We start from the raw sequence: 25590 nt of genomic DNA on the forward strand, positions 1-25590 counted from the left end.
ATGTAAATCATAAATCAATAAAGCTGTTAAAACAAATTTAAAAATAAGTCCATTCTTTTCTTTTTGAACACAATGTGTGTTTCTTCTCTGAATTACCGCACATCAATGAACCGATACAACTATTGATATTTGCGTATTTAGTCTCAATTTTTAATTGTTCAGTTAATGAATCTCAAAGACTTTAACAAGACACCAACCCGGCCGTAACATTTCACAGCACTTTGAACGTTTCAAAACCTGATTCATCCACCTGCCCTTTAGATACCCTTTCCTCTTATCTCCTCCATGACCTTTTCCACCAATTATATGTACTGCTTCTATATTTAAAAAATGATGATTAGTCTATTTTCATTGTCTCCACTTCCAGACCTCCTAGTAATTTCTTATCTGTTGAAATCTGGTTTCTGACCCCTTTCTGACCCTACCACTGTATTGAAACTCTTCCACTACCTCTAAACTGACAAATGACTCCCATTTGTCTTTATACCTCTGCATTATTTAACATGTTAATCACTCACTTCTTAATCAACTCCTGTGGTGTCTTAAACAACACATTCACTCTCTCATCTTCTTCCAGTCTCAGACTAATTATTCTAAGAATATTTTTCATTTTCTCTTCTTCTATCTATTTCTTAAGTGCAGGTATCTCTAGGGATCCCATACGTAGTTTTTCTTTTCTCCTGCAATCCAACTTTTCTAGATGATCTCGTTCATCCCAAGTCTTCAACTCTCACTTACTAATATGTTAAGCCAGTTCTAACTCTCTCTCCCAAGTTACTTTCACAGTACCAAACAAAATAGCAAATAATAACAAAAATTGTAGTCACAAATACACCTGCCAGGAGATACTCATGAGACTTTCCACAGATGATAATGCTCAGTTCTTATGGAAGCCCTGCATGGTATTGACATGTGTTCATTTGATAGATGAAGACACTCAAGTTTAGAGAAATTAAATAATTTATTCATAATTATACAGATTTTAAGAGGTCAGATTAGGATTTAAGTCAGGCCACTGTCTTCAGAGTCATAGCTAAGCTGTATGCTGGACTCCAAACTTTCAAGGGGTATATATTTCAAATGCCTTACTGAGTATATAAATGTTCTTCAGGTACTAAAGACAAAAAATAACATGAGATGTATTTTTCCTCAAAACCTGTTCTTTCTACTAATTTTTAATGGCAAACAATCCTCACTGTCATCTTATTTCACCTTAACAAGGGATGAAGATGTGGGTTTATGACTCACATCCCATATCTAAGCAACCTGTAATACCAGCTGACTTTACCTGCTAAGTATGTACGAAGCCTTTTTATTGTTCTCCATCTGTCATAGTGTTTTCTAGTTTCAGTGCCCTCCATCATGTCTCCATTGCAGTACTGCGAAGCTTTCTAAGGGCCCCTTCTTATTGCAATCTTTATTACACTGTGGTCGGTATATAATTTTGATGAAATACTTACCTAGCAATGTGGTTACTAACAGGCTTAAGTCAAATCTCATTGTGTTGCACAAGCCACTGTCTTAACACATGACTTCTGTCTACTCTTTCACATTGTGTTTTATTGGATGGTTGGAAAAGTCATGATGTATTTTGCTTGAAAAACATAGAATAGGGCATCCCCAGTGGTGCTAGGGGTTAAGACACAACCTATGAAGCTGTCTGCAGCCACTGCAGCAGAAGTTTGATCCCCAGCCAGGGAGCTACCCACATGGCACAGCAGAACTCTCCCGTCTCACCTGCTGCTCCCCCCAGCAGTGTATATCAGTCAGTCTGCCTGTTCTGTTCTCTGCTCTGTCTCTGATGAATTTTCTCAAGCCCCACACCTCTGGACTGTACCTGCATGTTCTTGCATGCATAACTAAATAAATCTTTAAAAAAAGAAAAACAGAATAAATATATCGTGACTTTTCCAACCGCCCAATACTATTTTCAAGTACTTGTACTTTCTGGAAAGAATCATTGTTATCAGCCTCATCTGTGTTTGCATTCACTGGTCCTTCCGGATCAGTTTAAAGCCATCTCTTGTAGAAAGCTTTTTCTGACCACAGAGTGCTCTGACTAACCCCTGACTCCCCACTGCACTCCTTTTCCATCTGAGATAACTTTTATTCAGTAGAGGCTGCGTTGAGCGTTGAAGGCATATGTACTTGCCTACGAGCCCAATCCATACATGTGATGTCTTGCAGAATTAACTGAAACCATCTGATTCACAGATTGCACATCTATAAAACAATTTTACTAATATGACTGTCCCTGACTTGCAATGGTTCAACTTAAGTTTTCTACCTTATGAGGGTGTGGAAGCAATAATTGTTGAGGAATATCCTTGCTGCAGATGCTGCAGCAGCCACAGCTCCCAGGTGGCATGCGTGACTTACAACATCCATAGCCTAGGAAGGATTCTCGGGGATCTACCGTCATCATAAGTCAAGGAAGATCTCAACATCTCTTGGAATTTTGAAATAAGATACTGTTAATATAAGTAGTCCCTGTGATAGCATAAGTGCTCTGAAATGCAACAAGGTGAAGAGTTCATCTTCTATATCTTACGTTACCCTACTATGACTGTCATTGTATTGCAATTTGAGTTTACGAGTTCATTGCATATTAAGTGTTTCATCATTTTTTCATGTACAAATAAAGTTTTACTATAAAGGGTTTCAAGTGACAGTCATAAATGTGTAGTTATATATGCATATCTATTATTATCCAAAATGTTGGCATGTGCTTCTTATTACTATATATCTTTATCTTTAAAACAATAAAAACTGAAACATCAAATTTCATACATGCTTGATACACAGTAAGCCAACCATACCAAGGTTTGTTCCAAAGAGAAAGAGGAACAAGATGATATACCATAGGGCAGAATAACTAGTTTCAAGGAGGGTGAAGAGGGGCCAGCAAGGCAGGTGAAGATGGGATCTCAGGGGTTTATGGACAGGCTGGTAAAAGCCCAGAGGTAATGGGGTGGAGATAATGTGCGTGCATATATAATACATATGAAATGAGTCCAACCATATATAATTTTATAGAATACATATGAAATGAATCCCATCATATCTAATTTTATAATAATATATTTTATTATATAAAAATGTTATTTCTTTGGAGATCCTGAACACAAACCACTTCTGCCCTTTCTAGTTTATTATTCTAAAGATATTTCAATGCATTGTTAGCTGTGCTTATATTTCACAAAGTTTAAAAAAAGTGCAATTTCAATCGTTAATCAAACAATTCTCTTTTCCTGTTCTCTGTGAACCTCAGATCCATTGTTGGCTTGTCCAGGAAATAAATATTATAGTCAGTCACCCTGCTGAATTCAGAATTCCCCCTCCCTCTGAGGACTAAGACTTCAAGCTCTTTCTGCCTGGAACTTTATTCCCACAGGATGATTTATCCTGTGATAAGTAAATCAACATTCATGCAGATGATTTTCTTGTTGGCCTATCTGAGCCATCATGCATTAGACATTTCCAGATGTAGCACAATCTAATATAGAATCAAACTGAATTCCCCATTATGAATAAATGGAGGAGAAACAATACACAAATTGGTATTTGTTTTGTGGACCAAATAAAGCATTAAAGTTCTATAAAGCATTAAAAAGATTACTAATGGATATTAGCAATGATGAACAGAACATGCACTGGTTTCTCCATTTTATTTTTACCTTCTTGCTCAGGATAACTGCTAAGGTCTCAGAACTAAGTAAATAATGTTACGTGTCTGACCTGAGTTTCATGTATGGGTATCATTTTAAAGGCTATTTCCTCTCCACCTCACACTGACCAGCCAATGCATCTTCATTCCTATAACAGCCTTCATTTTCATACTCACTTCAAATTCCTATTTCTGCCATATATTCCACACTTCTACCCTTCCATTTGCTTAGCTTGATACGTGAAAAATATTACGCACTCAATAAATGTCCACTGATTGAATAATAGATTACTTTAAACAAATAAAAGACCAGATAATTCAATTATAAACTGAGCCCTCATTAATGAATTTGTGATCTATTCCTTACTACAGCTGTCAGACTGCCAGCCTGAGCAGCCACAGTGTACGGATTTTATTTGAATAGCTGCTCTATTTTATCTTGTCCTCCAGATATTATAAAATGTCAGTGTGGTTTTTATTGTAGGATGATATGAGAAAAATGAAATAAAATGTCACTAATTTCTACTTCATTAAATTTGGGATTTGTGATCATTTCACCTGCTCTGGCCTAAAGGCTACCTTTAATAAAATTATAAACAAATGAGTAATTTAAAGTGTGTAACAGAAGGAATGTTAAAAACTCTTGGAAAAAGTGCATTAATTGTTATATGCACAGCTGATCATGCTAACTAGAAATAAAATTAGGTTCCAGACTTGTATTCTGAGGCATGCCATGCTTTATTATTTGAAAAACAATAGCAAAAAAACAGAAAAAAGAAAAACATGCCTTTCTTTAAAATCAGACTTTTCACTTAATCATAGCAGAATCTTCATTTATTCTTTTTTTTAAGTAAGTTCTTCCTTCTTCCTTCACTTTTTTTTTTTTTAAGATTGATTTATTTATTTATGCAAGCACTGGGTACAGTCAGAAGCGTGGGAGGGTGAGAGAATTCATCAGAGTGGGGAGCAGAGCAGGCAGAAGGACCGAAGGACACTGCTGAGGGGAGCAGCGGGCGGCAGGAGAGGTCTGCGCGCCATGTGGGACCCTCCTCCGGTGGCCGGGGAGCAGCTGGGTATTGAACTGGTGCTGCAGAAGCTACAGGCAGCTTCACAACCCAGCGCTCAACCACTGCGCCACGTGGGGGCCCACTTCATTTATTCTTAATAGTTTCTGTGCATGCATTTGATGGGACACTACAAATTCTCATTTTGCACTAGTGTAAACTGAGGCCAAAGAAGACTCCTGATTGGTTTTTCCAATCAGAGACTACTGGGGTCTCATTCTCCCCTTCCTCCTTAGAGTAACAACTGTCCAATTCAACCAAATCACTGAACTTTGAATATCGTCACAGCTTTTTTTTTTAAAGATTTATTTATTTATGCATACAAGAACTGGGGTACAGACCAGAGGTGCGTGAGGGTGAGAGGATTCACCAGAGACAGAGTGGGGAACAGAACAGGCAGACTAACGAAGTACACTGCTGAGAGGAGCAGCGGGTGAGATAGGAGAGGTCTGCTACGCCATGTGGGTAGCTCCTTGGCCGGTTGGGAATCAAACCCATATTGCAGAGGCTGTGGACAGCTTCACAGTACTGCACTCAACTGCCTGCGTCACCAGGGGAGGCCCACATCACAACTCTTGTTGTGAAAAAAAAAAAAAAAAACAGCAGCACCAACTCTTTTGCCTTTATGTAATAAACACTAAAATAAAAGGAAAAGAGTAGCTGGGCCGTTCCAAACCTGTATCAGACTCTGAAACTTAATAATCTACCTTCTCTGAATACCCAGAATAATATTTTGGAGGGCCTCCCCAGTGGCTCAGTGGGTTGAGCCCAGTGCTGTGAAGCTGTCCACAGCCTCTGCAGTGAGGGTTCGATTCCCGGCTGGCCAGGAAACTACCCACATGATGCAGCAGACCTCTCCCGTCTCACCTACTGCTCCCCTCAGCAGTGCATTTCAGTCGGTCCACCTGTTCTGCTCCCCACTCTGTCTCTGGTGAATCCTCTCACCCTCCCGTACCGCTGGCATGTACCCCAACTATTGTATAAATTAAAAAAAATAAATCTTAAAAAAAAACAATATTTTGTATTTTCTGAAAGGATCTGCACTTTCTATCAAGAGCAATATATAGGGTTATATTAATAGCATGTACAAGATTATAATTATTCTGAAGGCAGGTATTTCCTTTAGTAGAGAATCATTAAACATTTGTAGAAAAGAATATGTCCTCTCTCATTCAGCAAATATGCCTAGTGAGGAAAAACATTATGATATCAAATCTAAAATAGTTCACCCAGTCTTGGAAAATTAGGTAATTTTCCCCTATTTTTCACTGTTGGCATAATCTAAAACTGTGCTTCTGGTTTTAAAGGGACTGTGAATAATACAGCTAATTAATATATTAATTAAACAGTGAATAGTGAGCTAGTAGAAAAATATTTTGCTGTAGTTTTTAAAAATATCCTATGTGCTACACTGTCTTAATGCACTTGTATATTCCAGTAATATGTAAAACTATAACAAAAATTTCAGTCATAAAGTTAGACATTGTGAAACATATAACCTTGTTCTTTATGCATATTAAAACCAAAAAATAAATATATATCACAACAAGTAAGAGTTTTGTCTTTAATTGTGGCTAGTTTTCAACAGCTATTATTTAAGTTTAAGATGCAAGTAAAAAATGCTTAAAAATCAACATAAGAAACAGATATGCTTTCAAGGTTTTAAATTATATCCAGCAAAAGTTATATGAACAAATTGAATGTTGACATTTGTCCTTCAACACCAATATGATTTCTTGTCCTTTGGCAAGTCATCTCTGGGTAAAATGAAATATATTCCTCACATGCATGAACTTAAATGATCTGTGAATTATACAGCTAATTAAATTCTTAAATTATATTTAAGAACATTGAAAAGAAAATTGAAATGGTTTACAGTTGTCATCAAAACCAGACTCTAAACTACAAGTTGGCCCAAAAGACATTTCTTCAAAAGTGAAGTCAAACAAACCAGGTCCCTATGAAATTATGAACTATTGGCTGAAGCATTCAGAGTTAAATTTAAACTAGCTGTGTTAAAATTTTAGTTTGAAGCTCTTCAAGCCATAGCCCCAATGAGCGAGCAGCCTGCCTTGGAACTTCCCACCATGTGGCCGCAGCCACTATTGAAATGGCATCGGGGTCAAGTCTGTGGTTGGCGGAGGGCAAGTGGGGGCCGCCACTTCTCTCGTTTAATCTCAGGGTATTGTGTTTCTGGAAAAGAAGCTGCTTTATTGAGCTGTCTCCAGACATGAGTCAAACTCCTGTACAGGCTGCCAGCTATTTGCTGGAAACTCCCTCCTGTTAATTCTTGAGGTAGCGAACAATGGGGACCAACCTCCCTGCTTCTGGGCCCGGGCTGTCTTTCCTTGACTCCTAGGTAGATGGAAGCTGTGGGCAGTACTTTTTCCAGCCTTGGACATTTTTTCTCCATATTGCACTTTTTTTTTTTTTTATCTTCTCTATCATTTCCTTCCTGTTTTCATCCCCTGGTGTGCCTTTGATCTCTTGCACTTGTATAAGCCATAAAATGAAAGTTGTCACAATCCATGCAAGTAACAATTTCTATTTCCTCCACCAAAAATTCTGTCATCTACTTAGGATAAAGCTTGAAAAATTAAGAGAATTAGGAGAAAGAGAAAAATACTTGTATATTAAGAATAAACATATTTATGAGCCTCCCTTGTGGTGCAAGGGGTTAAAATGCAACCTATGAAGCTATCCACAGCCACTGCAGCACGAGCTCTATTCCTGGCCAGGGAGATACCCACATGGTGCAGCAGACCTCTCTTGACTCGCTTCTGCTCCCCTCAGCAGTGTATTTCAGTCAATCTGCCTGTTCTGTTCCCCACACTGTCTCTGGTAAATCCTCTCACTCCCCACATCTCTGGCCTGTACCCCATTTTTGTATGCATAAATAAATCAATCTTTAAAAAGGAAAGAATAAACCTATTGAAACAGTTGAATGTTTTAAGCAGAAAGTACTGGATGCAACATGTTGTCAAGGAGAAGGAAAACTCTGTTTAAAGAGTCCAAGGGATGACATAGGAGAACAAGACAGTTTTCATGTGTCTGCCTAAGATCCAACGATAGAGACAGCTGTTAGGGGAGGGTGTCATTGTAAGTACAAGAGCACAAAGCAACTCATAACAATAGATTACTAAAATAAAAATCTCTATTGAAGACACGGGAACAAAGGCTGGTCACTACAGAAGTTTGGGTCCTGAGGGTAGGGGTCACTATGAGTTTGAGAGATGAAAGTATGTCACCCCGGTTTCCAAAGGTAGATCAGCAGCCTGGTAGAAGGGATGCATTTACATTTAAGGAATTGAAATTGGGAATTCAGGCCCATATCTCCACAAATATCCAGGGTCAAGAGCCATCCTGAGGGGAGAAATACTATTCCTCCTTTTGCCTCTAGTACATGAAAGCCGGACAAAGACATGCACAAGAATAAAACTAGAGCACCATCTCAGAGCATATGTGAAAATTAACTCATTACAGATTAAAGAACTATAACAGGTATAAAATATTAAACCATAAAATACACAGAAGACACTCCATGGCATTGGCATCAGTGATGTATTTGGGACTTGACTCCTACAGCAAGGGAAAGAAAAGCAAAAGTAAACAATGGGACTACATCCAACTGAAAAGCTTCTACACAAAATGGGCCATTGTGGTGTCCTATGGGTATCTGGTGTCAGGTGTGGTGTGGTAAAACACCTGAATGGGGAGACCCTATACCTCGAAATCACAAACAATATTGTAAACCAATGTTATCACTATTTATAAGCTCCTGTACAGTGATAGAAAGTATTATTCAAACAAAACTATCACTCAAAATGGGATAAACACACGACACATTTCACAGAGCTAATGTAAGATCTACAAAGAACTTATATAACTCAACAAACAAGCACCAACAACTCAAGCAAAAATTGGGGAGAAGACTTAAACAGACACCCAAAGAAGACAGACCAATGTCCAACATGCACATGGAGATGTTAATCATCATTTATCAGTAGAGAAATGGAAATCAGAACTGGAATTATATATATCACCTCATACCCATGAAAACAGTATATATCAAAAAGCCTTGTAACAAGTGTTGGTAATGGTGTGGAGAAAAAGGAACCTTCATAGACTGTGGTTGGGGATGTAGGCTAGTCCAACCCTCAGGGAAAACAGTTCGGTGTCTCAAAATGTTAAAGATAGATCTACCATATGATCCAGGAATTCCACTGCTAGGTATATACATAAAGAATGCAAATACTCCAATTTGAATGGATATATACATCTCTATGTTCATTGCACATTATTTACAATAGTCAATTATGGAAACAACCTAAGTGCCCAAAGAAGAGAGGATTAGGAAGATATGATCTCTATACATGATGGAATATTACTCAGCTATTTAAAAAAGATGAACTCTCATAGATAGAACTGGAGGGGATTATGCTAAGCTAACTAAGCCAAAAGCAGAAAGACAAACACCAGATGATTTCACTCATATGTAGAATATAAATAAATGGGACAAAGGGAGAGACAAAAATTAAACCAAATCAAACCCTAGAAATCTGATTGTAAATCTAAGCTTACCAGAGAGGAGGGAGAGAGTAAAGGGGGGAGGGATTAATGGTCTAAGGTGAAGGGCTACAGGTACCCTGGTGGTGAGTGTGATATGATAAAATACACCTGAAGATGTGGGATCCTGAATTTCTGAAGTATTTGCAATATTGACAACCAATGTCACCTCAATAAAAACATATATATATATATATATGTGTGTGTGTTTTATACATATTATATATAATATACACATATTCTATATAATATACATATATAGAGAGAGCCCATTATGTCAATAATGTCTGCTTACTCACCACTGATCTGTGAATATGCAACATAATTCATGTTACATAAAATGTATCCAATAAATCTATTTAACTGAAATCTAAATAAAGATAGGAAAATATTTTCAAGATAGGAAAAAAAATTGGAAATTCGGGCCTATTTAAATTCCAAGTATATTTGCTAAACTGGTGCAGCACTAAAATATCTTCCTGTAGTATAAACAAACACATTTCATAATAAACTCCTGTACCTGACATGCAATCTTGCATACATCATTTCTGTTTCTTGATACAGAATTCTCCCATCTTAAAAAACAGAGGCAAGGCATGGGATATACAATTGCAAGCATTTTGTTTTGTTTTGTTTTGTTTTTTCCCCATCCTGTGCTGCTTTATGTTAACCTTTTCATTATCTGTAATAACTAAATAAAATAAATTATACATAGTAGAGTGAGACTGTGGGCATTGTAAAATATGTTCAATAAATGCATTTTTATTTCATAAAACCAGTAGTTCATTTTAAGGATGAGCTTTATGATGTTCTGATTGCAACAGGGGAGATTTTAAATCGCAGATTTGCATGTGATGTTTGAATTTATATGTGAAGTTAACATTTTATACTATGGAAGTTGAAAGAGATTTGAAAAACCATCCAATCTAATACCCTTATTTTACACAGGAGAAAATGAAAGCTATAAGAACTTAGAGTAGAACCTAGATTAAAACTGGGTTATCACCACAGTATCTAAGATGTTCCCGAAAAGCTGAGTGATTATTTAGACATTCAGGCAGGGAGAAGAAGGAAAAATATGAATTACAAACTGAACTTGAATTTGGACAACTACTTCTAAACAGCACAAGATTAAAAAAAAAGGCTATATAAATAATATTTCATAGGAAGCTTAGTATGAGAAATAATATAGATGTGTAAACTCTTCATGACAAGGTGTCCTCCAAAGGGCTAAGAAGTTATTGTTGCAAGCAGATATTTGTTCTCATAAGCTTTATCTCATATTTTTATAATGCTCTTAATTGCAAATAAATGAATCCACATTTTTACTGAAATGTTATGAATGTTAAAAAAATAAAATGTTGGGCCTCCCCTGGTCGTGCAGGCAGTTGAGCGCTGTGCTGTGAAGCTGTCCACAGCCTCTGTAGCGTGGGTTCGATCCCGGCCAGCCGGTAAGGGTCCCACATGGAATGGCAGACCTCTCCTGTCACGGCCGCTGCTCCCCTCAACAGTGTATTTCTATTTTGTCAGTCTGCCTGTTCTGTTCCCTGCTCTGTCTCTGGTGAATCCTCTCAACCTCCCGCGCATCTGGCCTATACCCCGGTTCTTGTATAAATAAATAAATAAATCTTAAAAAAATAAAAAATAAAAGTTTTTGAGAATTAATATTTCATTATTAACATAAGCTGTGTGAAAGGAGACAGGATATGCCTTGGAATGTTTTCATAAATTGCACTAAACAAAATTAGAAGAAATCCTTTAGATTCACAGAAAACTTAGGAAGTACACAGGGGAAAACTTAAAAAATAAAGCAGCATTCTTTAATTCTTGTGTGCTTCCAAGAAACAAATATCAAATGGTGGGAATAAAATGTTGAGTAGAATTGGCATGCCCTCACCTCTCCACATGTAAAGGGAAAGCATCAGAGAAAAGGAATAGGAGGAGTGAGCACAGGACAGATGTGGCCTCTGGATGCCAGAAAAAGGAAAGAAAGGCCTTGGAAGAGCAGTAGGAGTCAGGGATACGTAAAGTCTGCAGTCTTATGCAGGGGGATCCTGATGGGAAGAGATTGTTCTAGGTAGAAGACCCAGAATGTACACAGGCACAGCAACTTGAGGAAGCCTAGAACAATCGTGAAAAATGTAAGGTTCCAGCCTCATTAGGCATATGTGTGTATGTGCGTATGTGTGTACACACATGCATGCATATGCATATACACACCTCTATAGATGCATACATAGATGTATATATGTACACACAACATGTGTGTGTATATATATGTACACACACACACACAGCTAAGAGATGTTAGCAAATACTGTGATAAAGAGTGTCAGTCAGTTAAGATCTTTGTAAGCCATAATAAAATGGTCTAGTTTGTCACAGAATAAGAAATCAGGGGACAGGATATCAACATAATCCTAGCAAACAAGTAATATTAGATTACTAACAGAAGACTGGTCGTGGAGGACGACTTACATGCTGCTACAGGGCTACAGAAAGCGTAAAGGTAAGTGATTATGTGATGGCTAAAGTCTTTCAAGAGTAGCTGGAACTTGAGGGGGACTTGAAAGTGAGGTGATATATGCCCAGGTAGAAAAAAGCAATAAGACCATTGTAATAGAAACAGGTAAATCATGGCAAAAAGCAGGATTTTTTTGTGACACAGCAGTAGAACAGACAAAAATAGTTTTAAGGGATAAATAAACATTAAGCTATAAAAGAGGAAACAGCAGTATAATTTATATTTGGTTTAAAACTTTGATGGCGTTTGAGGCACATATTTTGTGACCGAAAGAATCCCTCTAAGTTGAGGAAATCAGTTCGGAGATGATTTCAGGAACTAAGGCTGGGGATGCCAAGGGATTTCCTCAGGTTTGGGAGAGGGGTCCCACTCACAGGATAAATGCAGGGCTAGTGTGATTGAGATTCGGGCAAATGTGGCCATGTCACTGTCGCACCCCTGCTTTCTGCACAACCCTCAACATATATGCGAGAGGAAAGTTGGAAGACTTGTCTAAGGTAGGATAAAACATTTGTTATGGACATGGTTTTTGTTCACTAAGTGGACAGATATTTGTCTGTCGGTGTCTGAGAAAAGATAAGAAAGAAATAGCAAAAGGTGAGATCTTATAAACCACAGGAGTTCCAACAAGAGGCTGTGAAGAAAAGTGTATTTGGTTTTCCAGCTGCTCCTTTAATCATATGGACAAAAGGAGCAGGATTAAGAGAGAGGGGGAAGGTGCATTTAAATTTTCTCAAAGTTGTCAAGTTCTTACAGAAATTTGGCACTTCTTAGACGGAGAGGTAAACGCAACTTAATAAAACTGTATGTCAGTAGCAATCAAATCTGAAATGCTCTTGAATTGATTTTACAGTAATGTCTCCCATTACAAGTTACCCCTATTTTGCTGTGTGTTTGACCATTTCTTTCTGTGCATCAATATTTCCACACTGAAGAGAGAAGATGTGAAAATGAAAATAATTGTATCACTTTTTTCAGATCTCATAAAATGGAATGCAAAATAAAGAAAAAAATTAGTCAATTCTCCACCAATTGGTAGAGACTGTGAGGCAGAAATGGTTGCAAATATGGGATGTTTTAAATAATACATGTATATTTAAAATAACATTAATTTTATATTTCACTTAGGTAAAGGTATCATTTTATAATATGTAAATTTTAGTTAATATTTTTCCTAACAAACTGTTGCTTCAAATATGATCTAAAAATATTTTTCATAAAATGTTTCATATTTTCTGTCATCACATTAGGAAAAATATTTCCTTTTGTATAGTACAAAAGTGCACATTGAGTTTATGCTTTTTTTAGCCAGGAAATTTTTTTTTTTTATAAATAGTGACACATTTCCATCCAGTCTCTTGGTTCTCTGAAATATTCCATTTCCCAGTTGGTCTGTAGATTTTACCCCATCAATCAAAGCAATTTTAAAATATTTAACAAAGCCTTTTATTTATAAGCTCTCTCTCTCTATATATATATATATATGTAGAAAAGATTGACTAATAATATTTAAAATATTCTGAGATTTATATTCAATCTTAAAATAATTCAATCAATTGAATTTTCAACACTATGATTTTTTTTGTTTTTTGTTTTTTTTTTTACGATTGTATAAAATATAAAAATAGTTCTCCGGGAAATCAACAGACTAAGGGACTCAAGACAGCAAAACTAGTTTTAAAATATTTGATTAATATGCATCATAAGGTATATCAATAAAAAACTGAAAGGCAGGGTAGTAATCAGGACTTAATTAACTTACCATTAAAATTTCCCAATGGCGGGGGCCTTCCCTTTGGCACAGCAGGTTGAGCGCAGTGCTGTGAAGCTGTCCACAGCCTCTGCAGCATGGGTTCAAGTTCCAGCCGACCAGGGAGATACCCACATGGTACAGCAGACCTCTAGCCTGCCTCACCTGCTGCTCCCCTCAGCAGTGTCCTTGATCCATCTGCCTGCTCTGCTCCCCACTCTGCCTCTGGTGAATTCTCTCACCCCCCCAGGCCTCTGACCTGCACCCCAGTTCTTGAATAAATAAATAGATAATTTAAAAATAAATAAATAAAATTTCCCAATGGCATCATCATTTTATTTTCAAGTAAGTATACATATGAGCAATTTAAAGGGGGGGGGTTGATGCACTGTATTAACACGCACTGCATGTTAAACATGCCAGCTTTCCATTCTTTTCTTAATATTTTTACCCAATCTCCTTATCATTAGCAAAAATCTAATTTTCAGCCATCAACTTGGCTAAAGATGAAAGAGCATTCCTTAATTGTTATTTTTGCAAGGTAATAGAAACAAGGGTTTACATGGGGGTGGTCATCATTCAATTCCGAAGTCTCTAAGAAACAGCCCATGTGCAAAAGCCAGAGGGAACCTGCCTTGTGAAGTCAGTTACAGATGATACAGGCTCCCTCAGGCCTAGTACCTAATGGACATGTATAATTGCACAGGCTTAGAAAAGAGTGACAACCGTTCCTTAGTGGGTAGCAAGAATTTAAGCTACTTAGGAACAAGCTACTTCTTGTGATAGTGCCATTGGCAGAGTAATCATTTCAGATCAGAAAAGGAAAATAAAATAATAATAAAAAGACAGTGAGCCATAAAGATGGAGCTTTTTCTTTTCTGTAGTTTTTCCCTGAATAAGTCTCCCATTCTTTATTATCTATAGAAAATCTAGCACGATGATAGCCTGAGGTGTTATCACTGCAGTTGTTTCAATGATATTTAACTCACATGAAGAATAGGCAGATAATTTATTATTATATGAGATCAGCATTTGCCTGGAGGTTGTGTGATGTTGCTAATCTTATTGCCTCGTTTTAAAGAAGCATTTTTCCTACCCTTCAATTATAAGTTTTTTTTAATTGGGTTTTTAAAATTTTAAAGGTCTTTAATAATAAATTATCCACAGCATGTCTATTGCCAACCACAGATGCCACCTCACCCAGTGCTGTTTTTTAAAGTACTTTATAATTAATCACAAAATTAACTGATTTTAGGAAACAGTTTTGTTTCCATAACCAGCCCATTATTTTTCTAAATATATGCATGATTCATGAAAAATACAGTGCAGAATACAAAATGAAAATAGTCATGGAGTATTATAAAAGCAAACACTCACTATAATAAATCTCAACTATGGCCACACATATTTTCAAACATGTTTTCCTTCCCTTCACTTCGTCAATTTCACTTTGTCAATTTTTAAACTGATTACTTAAGATTCAATTCAAAGTTCACTTTATGAAGTAATAATACCACTTGAGGGAAAACTACATAACACAGTAAGTAAACATGGGGTTCTAGGAGGAGGCAACAGAACATGCCTGCAAAACCTTAACACCAATTTGAAGGCATGGCTGCACTACTATATTCACTGCAGCACTATTTACCATCACCAAGTCATGGAAACAACACAGCCTGAAGGACAGATGAATGGGCTAGAATGATGTGATATATTGGGGCCTCCCTGGTGGCTCAGAGGTTAAAATCTCAGCATGATCAAGCTATTGCCAGCCACTGCAGCACTAGTTCAATCCCCAGCCAGGGAGCTTACCCACATGGCGCAGCAGACCTCTCCTGTCTCACCTGCTGCTCCCCTCAGCAGGGTATTTCTGTCAGTCTGCCTGTTCTGTTCCCCACTCTGTCTCTGGTGAATCCTCTCACCCCCCGCACCTCTGACCTACACCCCAGTTCTCATATGCATAAATAAACAAAAATGAATCTTTAAAAAATGTGGTATATATAAACAATGGACTACTACTTAGCTATAAAAATTATGAACCCTTGCCATCTGTGACAACATGTATGGAACTAGAAGGGTTAAAGAGAGATCAAAGACCACTTCCAGGCACTACGGAACACGCCCCTTCCTAAGTGACTTCTGGCACATTATTTCACAGATTCTCAGTTTCCAGAAGAAAAATAAATAAAAATGGAAATAAAATGACATCAACTTTACAAGACTGTCAATATTATGAGATGATTCATAAAAAGTACCTGGTATTGTACAAGGCAAACACTCTGAACTCAATAATGCTAGCTAGATATTACAATTAATGATACAATTAATTATAATACCCTCAGGGATTAGCACTGGCTGAAAAACAAAAACAGGAATTACTGTTTAGGGAAAAAGGATGATGGATTCAATTTTGGAATTTGTAGATATAGAGAAAGATACCTGTCGAAATGCCCAAGAAATTCCAGTACCAGTCTAACGCCAGCAACAGCGATGGCTGAAAGATCAATATGACAGCCACAGAACCCCAAACATGTAGAGCAATAAAATTTAGGAGCAGTGAAAAATGAACAGCTCTAAGGAGACAGACAGAAATAAGAGACCTATCGGTGTAACTCAGACGATATGATTCACAGAAGAGAGGCTGAGGAGGGAGTATTGAACAGAGATAATCAAAATAAGGTCCAATGAGGTAAGTGAAAAATGTCCAATGGATCTGTACAATAGGCGATTAGAATCCTATTATATAAATTGTGTGGAGTAAGAATGCATAGACTGGGGGCCTCCTGGTGGCGCAAGGGGTTAAGACACAACCTATGAAGCTATCCACAGACACTGCAGCGGGAGTTCAATCCTCCGGCCAGCCAGGGAGCCACCCACATAGCATAGCAGACTTCTGTCTCGCCCACTGCTCTCCTCAGCAGTGTATTTCAGTCAATCCGCCTGATCTGTTCCCCACTCTGTCTCTGGTGAATCCTCTCACCATCCACACCTCTGGCCTGTACCCCAGTTCTTATATGCATAAATAAATAAATCTTTAAAAAAAAGAATGCATAGACAGAAAGCAGTTGGTTGAACAGGAATCAGATTTAAACGGTAGGAGGGAGGGGTCAGAAATGGTGTCTCCAAGAAATCCCATCAAAGTAATGACAAGGGGCACTAAAGAAGAGAGAGCATCATCCAGAGGGAGTTTCCTGTGCGTGTCTGTGCAAGCATTCAAGAGCAGGTGGTTTTGTCAATTTGTAAATATTTCAGAGTTGATGGGCCTCCCTGGTGGTGCAGGGGTTAAAAACAGCACTGCCAAGCTATCTCCAGCCACTGCAGCACAAGTTTGATTCCTGGCCAGGGAGCTGACCCACATGGTACAGCAGACCTCTCCTGACTCGCCTGCTGCTCCCCTCAGCAGTGCATTTCAGTCAGTCTGCCTGTTCTGCTCCCCACTCTTTCTGGTGAATCCTCTCATTGCCCCACACCTCTGGCCTGCACCCCAGTTCTTCCATTCATAAATTAATAAATCCATAAAAAATAAATATTTCAGAGTTGAGACAACTTGGAGGAGAAGTAGTTCTTAGAAAGGATATACTAGAGACACAAGACAGAGAGGAGATGAATTGAGCAGGGCTTCAAAGAAAGCAAGAGAGATCGTGTTATTATGTAGGTGAATCATTTGGTTATGGAATGGTTCTTGTTTCCTAAAACTAAAATAAACACGATTAGAAAGGCCATAGGTTTGAGAATATATTGGATGCAATGAGAGAAAAGAATCATCCTTAAAGCACAAAGTTTTCTCAAAAATGATAACAGAAACTCAACAGCCAAGAAAAGTCAGGAGATCTGATTTTGAGGAGACTGATGGAGGTTCGAGATCAGTGCTGGTAGATGGGAGTGTGAGTTGTGTAATTAGATAAAAAGTGAATGATGCTCTTCATGTTATGTGACTGGATACGGGCATGCAGGGGACATGGAATACCAAAAATTCGAGTGAAATAGTAGTTGTGATTATCAAATATGGGTTCCAGACTGCAGAGGGAATGCCATGATCTAGATAGACTGAGAGAATTAAAAAAAAAAAAATGAAGCAATTAAGGGGCTGGGAGAATTCGACAAGGTTTCCTAGAAAGACTCCTCCGCTTGGTTCTCCGTGGTGGTGCAAGGAGTAAGCACGGCTCTATGAAGCTTTCCACAGCCTCTGCAGCATGAGTAAGATCTCCAGCCAGGGAGCAACCCACATGGCACAGCAGATCTCTCCTGACTCATCTGTTGCTCCCCTCAGTAGTGTATTTCTGTCAATCTGCCTGTTCTGCTCCCCACTCTATCTCTGGTGAAAACTCTCACCTCCCCCCCCCCACACACCTCTGACCTGTACCAGTTCTTGTATACATAAATAAATAAATCTTAAAAAAAAAAAAAAAGAAATACTCCTCCCTTCAAACACATTCCGAACACTTCACTGCCTCAGCCACTGGGGAGGGGAGCTCATCCAGGTCTGGTCAATCTTAATGCCTGTACAGACCACCATGTCCCAGCCAGGCTGTTCCTACTCCCTGAGCAGGGCAAGTTGTGCACTTGCTCAGATTTTGTCACTGAAGTTGGTGGGACGCCTGCTATTTCCTTTGGTCATGTTCTGAGTATGGAACTGCAGTCTCATGAGGAAGTCAGTGCAAAATATGAGATGTGAGAGAAAGAGGGAAAAAGATAGAGAAGATAAAAGAGAGTCAAGAAGAAGTGGGGGAGAGCGATGGCACGAAGAGGAGGACCAATGGATAGAGGGAGAGGGCAGGAAAAGAAGGGGCAGAACGGGGAAAGGGATAGTGATGACAGCATAATTGCTCTTAGAAAGTCCTGTGATCATTCTGAAAATAAATAAATGAAATGTCAAGAAACTAGTCTAATGAGGCAGAATTCCTCCCAGCCTAGTTTTGTAAATAGATGAGATTTCTTATTTTTTTTTTAAGATTTTTATTTATTTATTTATACAAGCACTAGGTACAGTCAGAAGTGCAGGAGGGTGAGAGAATTCACCAGAGCTAGAGCAGGGAACAGAACAGGCAGAGTGATGAAAAACACTTCTGAGGGGAGCAGCGGGCACAGCAGGAGAGATCTGCCACGCCATGTGGGACCCTCACCAGGGAACAAACTGGTTCTGCAGAGGCTGTGGGCACCCTCGCAGCCCAGCACTCAACTGCTGCACCACCATGGGAGGCCCTAGATGAGATTTCTTAAGTAAGTACTTTCTGCAAGAGTAAAATCTTTAGTTGTAGTTTAACAAATGCAAATGAACAAAAATTAAGTTACTCATGCTATGCTATATTTATGAACACTTTGGTAAACCATCCAGAAGGAAAACAATGAGCAGTATTCACTGCCAAATAAAATTTAAAAAAAAATCAGTTAAATGATTATTTTCACTCATTTTTTTTTCCCACATTTTCCTGAAGTTGTATAGCCACATTCAGTTAAACTCAGTGTTCAAATTTTTAAGACTGTCTATCTGGTCCAATTAAACAATGAATTAGTGTTTAGTAGAGCTTAAAATTTAAAGTAACCAAAAGGGATAATAGGAGAATCCTTGCACTTGGCTGTAGCAGGTGTAACCAATGCTTTCTTAAGGTTAGCTTTATATAAAACATTCTATAAAAGTTCACTTTAGAACTTAGGAGAATTATTAGAATTAGTAACTGGTAGAGCCAATCAGCCCATTCGAACCAAAGTGTCCATGTAATAATTATTGAAATCTTTGTTGATGCTTACTCCATGCTAGGCAGTCTGTTCACTCAACAGATCACTCCCAGAAACAAACAGAAATTTAACTTTGCCTAGAAACCATACCAAGATTTATTTGGAAAAGTTGAGTCTGAACAACAGGAGGGATTCATTTCAGCATACCCTCCCTTCTAGATGTACATTTCTCTTTCCAGGAGCTCAAGGTCATGTCGACAGGGAGGATGAAGAATGATAGGGATACTCAAGAGTGTACTTGTGTCATCTCTCAGCTACTGAACAACTTAGCCTGTGTGTCACCTCTTGGCACAACTGCCCTTTGGGATTGAACCTTCATTCCTACAAGAGCACTGCCGCCTTCCAGTCTTAGCTGTACCCATCACAATAATTTCTCTTGGATTATCAGATATTTCATTCATGACACTAGTTAAATTTTCCATATGGTGAGTAAATAGAGAAAAATACTGAAGACTGGGCCTGGACACAGAAGAGAAAGACCAAGTAAGCAAACACAGAAGGAGTGGCCAAGGCCAAGAAGATTAGAAGGAAACAACCAGGTTAAATGCTGCAAATGGGCCATCCAAGATGGTGGAGGATTATGGCTGTCTGGGTGGTGGGTGGTGAGTAGATAACATATATTTGAAGAGATATGAATGTATATCCCTAAAACCAACATTACATCAATAAAAATAATTTAGGGTCTCCCCTGTTGGTGCAGGCGGTTGAGCACTGCGCTGTCAAGCTGTTTGCAGCCTCTGAAGCACCAGTTAAATCCCAGCCAGCGAGGGTCCCACATGGCGCGGCAGACCTCTCCTGTTGCGCTAGCTGCTCCCCACAACAGTATATTTTGTCAGTCTGCCTGTTTGTTCCCTGATCTGTCTCTGGTGAATTCTCTCACCCTCCTGTGCATCTGACCTGCACCCTTGTTCTTGTATAAATAAATGAATCTTAAAAAACATATAAATAAATAAAAATAAAAATAATTTCATTATTTTTTAAAATTGTAAAAGAACAACATACTAGGCTCTTTAAACAATCAAATAAGTGCCTTATAGGTTTTCTTTAATAGAAATAAAACATCTGTGATTTGACATTTAGTCACTTAGTCTTAGCAATTTGATAGCTGATAATTTATGAGAAATCTCAAAAAGAGAGGTGTGGTGAAATCTGACTGTGGTGGCAAAATTGAAAATGAGAAAAGAACAACTAGTAAGCCGATCTACAGAGAACTCAGTCCAGTAATTTTGCTGCAAAGAACATGGAAATGGAGGCAGTAGCTGGTAGAAATGATACTAAGAAAATATTTCTCTTGATGGAAAGAAATGCTAGAGCGAGTAGAAATGAGTGAGAAGAATATTCAATAGTGAGGTAGAGAGAAAAGAGCAGTGCTAATGGATGGGCTTGAGAATGTGGCAAACAAGGAATATGGGCCAAGCAGTCCTTGTGGAACAGATGGAGGATGATTTAATCATGCAAAGGCTTGAAATTTCACATCAAGTATTGTCCTTGGGGGGCCTCCCCTGGTGGTGCAGTGGTTGAGCACCACGCTGTGAAGCTGTCCACAGCCTCTGCAGCGCTGGTTTGATCCCAGCCAGCGAGGATCCCACATGGTGCAGCAGACCTCTCCTGTAGCGCCCACTGCTCCCCTCAGCAGTGTATTTTGTCAGTCTGCCTGTTCTGCTCCCCACTCTGTCTCTGATGAATCCTCTCACCCTCTCGCATCTGGCCTGACCCCGGTTCTTGTATAAATAAATAAATAAATAAATAAATCTTTAAAAAAAACAAGTATTGTCCTGGGGTAATATATTTCTAAATAAGCAATATAAAATGAGACTACATTCATAGAGCCTGAAGACAGTGAAATGAGAACAGACTCTTTTATATAAAGTTTCAAACAGTAAGATTTTACTGAGCACCTACTACAGACTAATATGCCTGCCATTATAAAAAGGAAAGTCTATGACCTTTTTTGCTGTCCTTAGTGTATAATAATGTACAGCTGAGAGACGTACAATATGGGAATCAACTATGCCTGTTATTTATTATGTAAAATGTTACTGTATGTATTATATATTTATTATTGATGGGAATACAATTAAACTATCACTACTGTTATATTTTTAACTTGGTGGCCAATTATTTCATCAGGATCCAAATAGTGGGAATCGTTAAGATCCACTGTGAAAAACAAATGTTCTTTCCTTAGGCATCTTCATTTATAGCCAGGTTTCAAACTGCTGTTAATGTTCTGGTAATTTTTCTCTTTTGCCAAGTGTTCTCTCTGGGACTCAGAACCATTCCCCTCAGGACCACATCATTAGGAGCATTCTTTCACTCATCCAAGGCAATACACTGCCCAGGACACCAATCTTTCTTTAATTATTGGTTTTCCTATCCATTTTTCTAGCACAGGCATTCTGCATACAATTGTATCATCATAGAGTCAGCAGCAGTTCAGAGCTCAGATTCGGAACCAGGCTAGCCAGTGTTAACTGCAAAGATGTCGACATTTATATCACCCCCTCTGTGCTTTATCACACCTGTAAAATAGGCTAATGAAGAGTAATGAGGAAAGACATGTAGAGTAACAGAAGAATAGTCACTGAATCATAATCATTGGTATTTGATAGACTTCATGTGAGCTGTGCCTCAGTCGTGGCAACAGTTTTAGGTTAGCCTTGGTCCAGGATGGTAAGGGTGTCTGGCCAAATCATGCAGCAGCTGTAGAAACTGGGACTCCATTCTTAGACTACTGACAACTTATTTACTGGTTCTGCCCTGATGCCCTGTTAGAAAATTTGGTAAGTTTTATCTGGGAACAATCTCATATCCCCACTACCTACATCTCCTACTTTCCAACTTTCCAACAAATGAGTCTTTCTCATATAATCTGTTTTTGCATGTACATCATCTTTGCCCTGTTGCTGAGTTTTAAATCATAGTGTCATCCCCATTATGGTCAATTCAATTCAGTGTCTATCCTCATATGCTGAGATGTTACTGGATCTTGGAAAACACATCCAGAAGTGGGGATTTTCACTCAGAAAGTGAGATGTGGAGTGTAGGGCTCTGTGTGTGTTTGTGTTTGTGCTTGTGTGCAGTCTAAAAATGGCAGTTGGGTATTAGATAACAACTCCAATTAGTGAAGAAATGGGATTGGCAGCTTCTAGTCATAACCCAGGCAAATGTCTTGTAGGAATAGTCTGAGAAGATGACAGGGGACTATTTCCATATATGTGAGAGCTCAGCAATAGAAAACTTAAGCATATAGTAAGAACACATGGGAAAGAAGGAAGATCTAGATCTAGGAAATAACCGAAACTATGAGAGAAGCTTTTCCCACATTCATTCATTCCTTAAACAACCTTATAAACTCCTATTAAATCCCACTTTGCATGTTACCAAGGGGAAGAGTAGGGAGCCTCATCTATAGCACAACATACCACACAGTCATGAAAATATTGTTTTAAAATGAAGGTCAATTATTCAGAGAAAATTTTCAAAAGATTTTACTGAAGAGTAAGAACCCAGGTTTGCAATTTTTAAGATTACATATATATGCTTAGTGTATGTATTCTGCATATATATTTGCATTTTAAAACGTGGAAGACACTGCATCTCTGTTAACAGTAAAATACTCTGTTAGAGAGACTTCTGGTATTTGATTTGGGACATGAATACTTGCCATACTCCACTTAACAAGAAAAAGTGAAGACAGACAAGAACATGGCATAAAGGACTGTACAGAGGCCCCGGGGACAATTGCAGGTAGGTGAGTAAAGGGAATGACAGGACGTATCTATGCCGGCACACAGGTGGAGGACTAGACAATCATAGCCAGGAGAGGAGGGACTCAAGATGGGAAGGGAAAAATGCTGTAGTGTCAAAAATAACTAACACAGAACATAAACTTTGATCCTCATAGAGAGAATGTTCTTATATATCCTGACTGTCTCAAGCTATTTCCCAACACTGAAACACCCCCCCTGCTATGTGAAGGTCATCTTGGGCATTAATACAGCCTCTTTTGAATGAACTTTGTGATGCTAATGACATAGTCAGTCTATGGACATCCCAACACTGGGTGCATAGCTATTGCTACAACTAGATTGCAAGTTTCTTGAATGTAGTTACTTCACCCTGTGTTTTTATGTCATTGCATAAGGCATTTAATGCGGTGCCTTACATTTTGATCTATTCGATAAACATTTGCTAATTAATGTACTGAATTTTAGATGCACCAGAATTTTTCATGAGTAAAAATGTTAGCAGAAATAAAGATCAGATTATGGTCTCCACAAATTATTTCTGTATAATCAATATGTATGAATTTTAAATAAAACTTGACATTAGGAAAGTGTTTGAGTTGAGACTTTCATGTAATAAGTCAAGGAAATTTAAACTAGTATGTCCCTTAGCAATCATCATTCATTCCCTTATGCCCATATAATTCCTCACTGCTATTAATTTACACTAAAGTTTCATATATAAATACATATGCAGTGAATAATCCTGACAATTACAGAAACGTATGGACTCTTATAATAATGTCCTGAATTATAGTATATGGGAGAGCTTTCTACCTTCACTTTAAAATTAAGAATATTTTGAGAATTTTCCCAAAAGTGGCTCTCCAGATTTTACAGCCATGTGTATTTACCACTTCTTTCTACTTGCTGAAGTTTCTTGCAATAATTTTTGCATGCATTCTTTTATAGTCCCTTTAGCCTTTTAATATCTCTTAGCCTTTATAAACTCTTGAAACTCTTAATAATTATAATTACATATATTTAATGATTTATTTATACCACTGTCTTTTATGTACATTATCACAAACATGTTTCACTGTAAGTCAGTGATTTGTAAAAGAAAAGTAATTTCATACTAATTTAATGGGGACAATGTAGACACAGTCTAAACATTTAAAGTGCCAGAAAAAATACCCCAGGCACAGAGAATAACCAAACGAAGGTTTTCTGATTCCTAATTTCATGTGCTCTGTATTTATCAGTAAGTTGTTGAGTCTTAGACCACATTATATTCGTACAATCTCATTAACATTTGCTCAACACTTATTTCCAAACCAGATTAAACACCTCTGTAGGTCTGAAATTTTATTTTAAGTTTGTGGTTTCCACAGGTTAGCAAAGTCGCATTAACAAATAGCAATTGCTTGGGAGATATGAGTTATTCCATAAAGTGTTGGAAAAACATATCCAAATGTTTCTGACAGCTCATCACAAATTAAAATGACAACAGCAACAAAAATCCCTCAGTATTACCAATAGAGGTCAATTTCTAAAATAAATGTCAGATCATCATTTACATATTCGATCATAAAAATAAAAAAGGGCCTCCCTGGTAGCACAAGGGGTTAAGTGCCAGCACTATGAAGCTATTTGCAGCTTACAGTAGCCTGAGTTCCATCCCTGGCCTGGGAGGTGACCCACATGGTGCAGCAGACCTCTCCTGTCCCACCCGCCGCTCCCCTCAGCAGTGTATTTCAGTCCATTTGCCTGTTCTGCTCCCCACTCTGTCTTTGGTGAATCCTCTCACCCCTACCCCACATTTGTTACATAATTTGTTTATTTAATATATGGGTTGTGCAGATCCTTTCTCATACCACTAACTTAGGAACTTGGAGAGATGTGAGAAGGATTCACAATTGTATTAAGTTCGACCAGGTCATTCTTAATGCCAGCTCTATTTCTTGGACAAATTTCTACATGTGTCAGCATAGAACTTGTCGCACATTCTGTTGAAGGAACCACTGAGAGGGCGTAACAGTGAACTGAACCAGGCCAGCTGGAGGCTCCTTAGCTCCTCCTCTGCCCTCAGAATGTGAGCTCCACCCAGAGCTCCCACAGACCAAGCTCTACTTGCCCGGTGGGTGGCTGTGCTCCTCCCCAGCAAGCCTCACATGCATGTTCCCTTGGTTATTAAAACCATCATCTACAGGACCTCCCTGGTGGCACAAAGGGTTAAGCACCTCACTATGAAGCAATCTACAGCCTCTGCAGCACAAGTTCGATCTCCGGCCAGGGAGCAACCCACATGGCGCAGCAGACCTCTCCTGTCTCACCCGCTGCTCCCCTCAGCAGTGTATTTCAGTTGAAACACCTGTTTCGCTCCCCACTCTGTCTCTGGTGAATCCTCTCACACACACACCCGCATCTCTGGCCTGTACGCCAGCACTTGTATGCATAAATAAATAAATCTTAAAAATAAAAACCATCATCTACAGATCTTGAGGGCCTGTCTTGCTCCTGATCGCTCTTTGTCTCGATGCCCAGGGACCAGT

The sequence above is a fragment of the Talpa europaea genome (assembly GCF_964194135.1).
Source record: "Talpa europaea genome assembly, chromosome: 4".
NCBI classification, from domain to species: domain Eukaryota; kingdom Metazoa; phylum Chordata; class Mammalia; order Eulipotyphla; family Talpidae; genus Talpa; species Talpa europaea.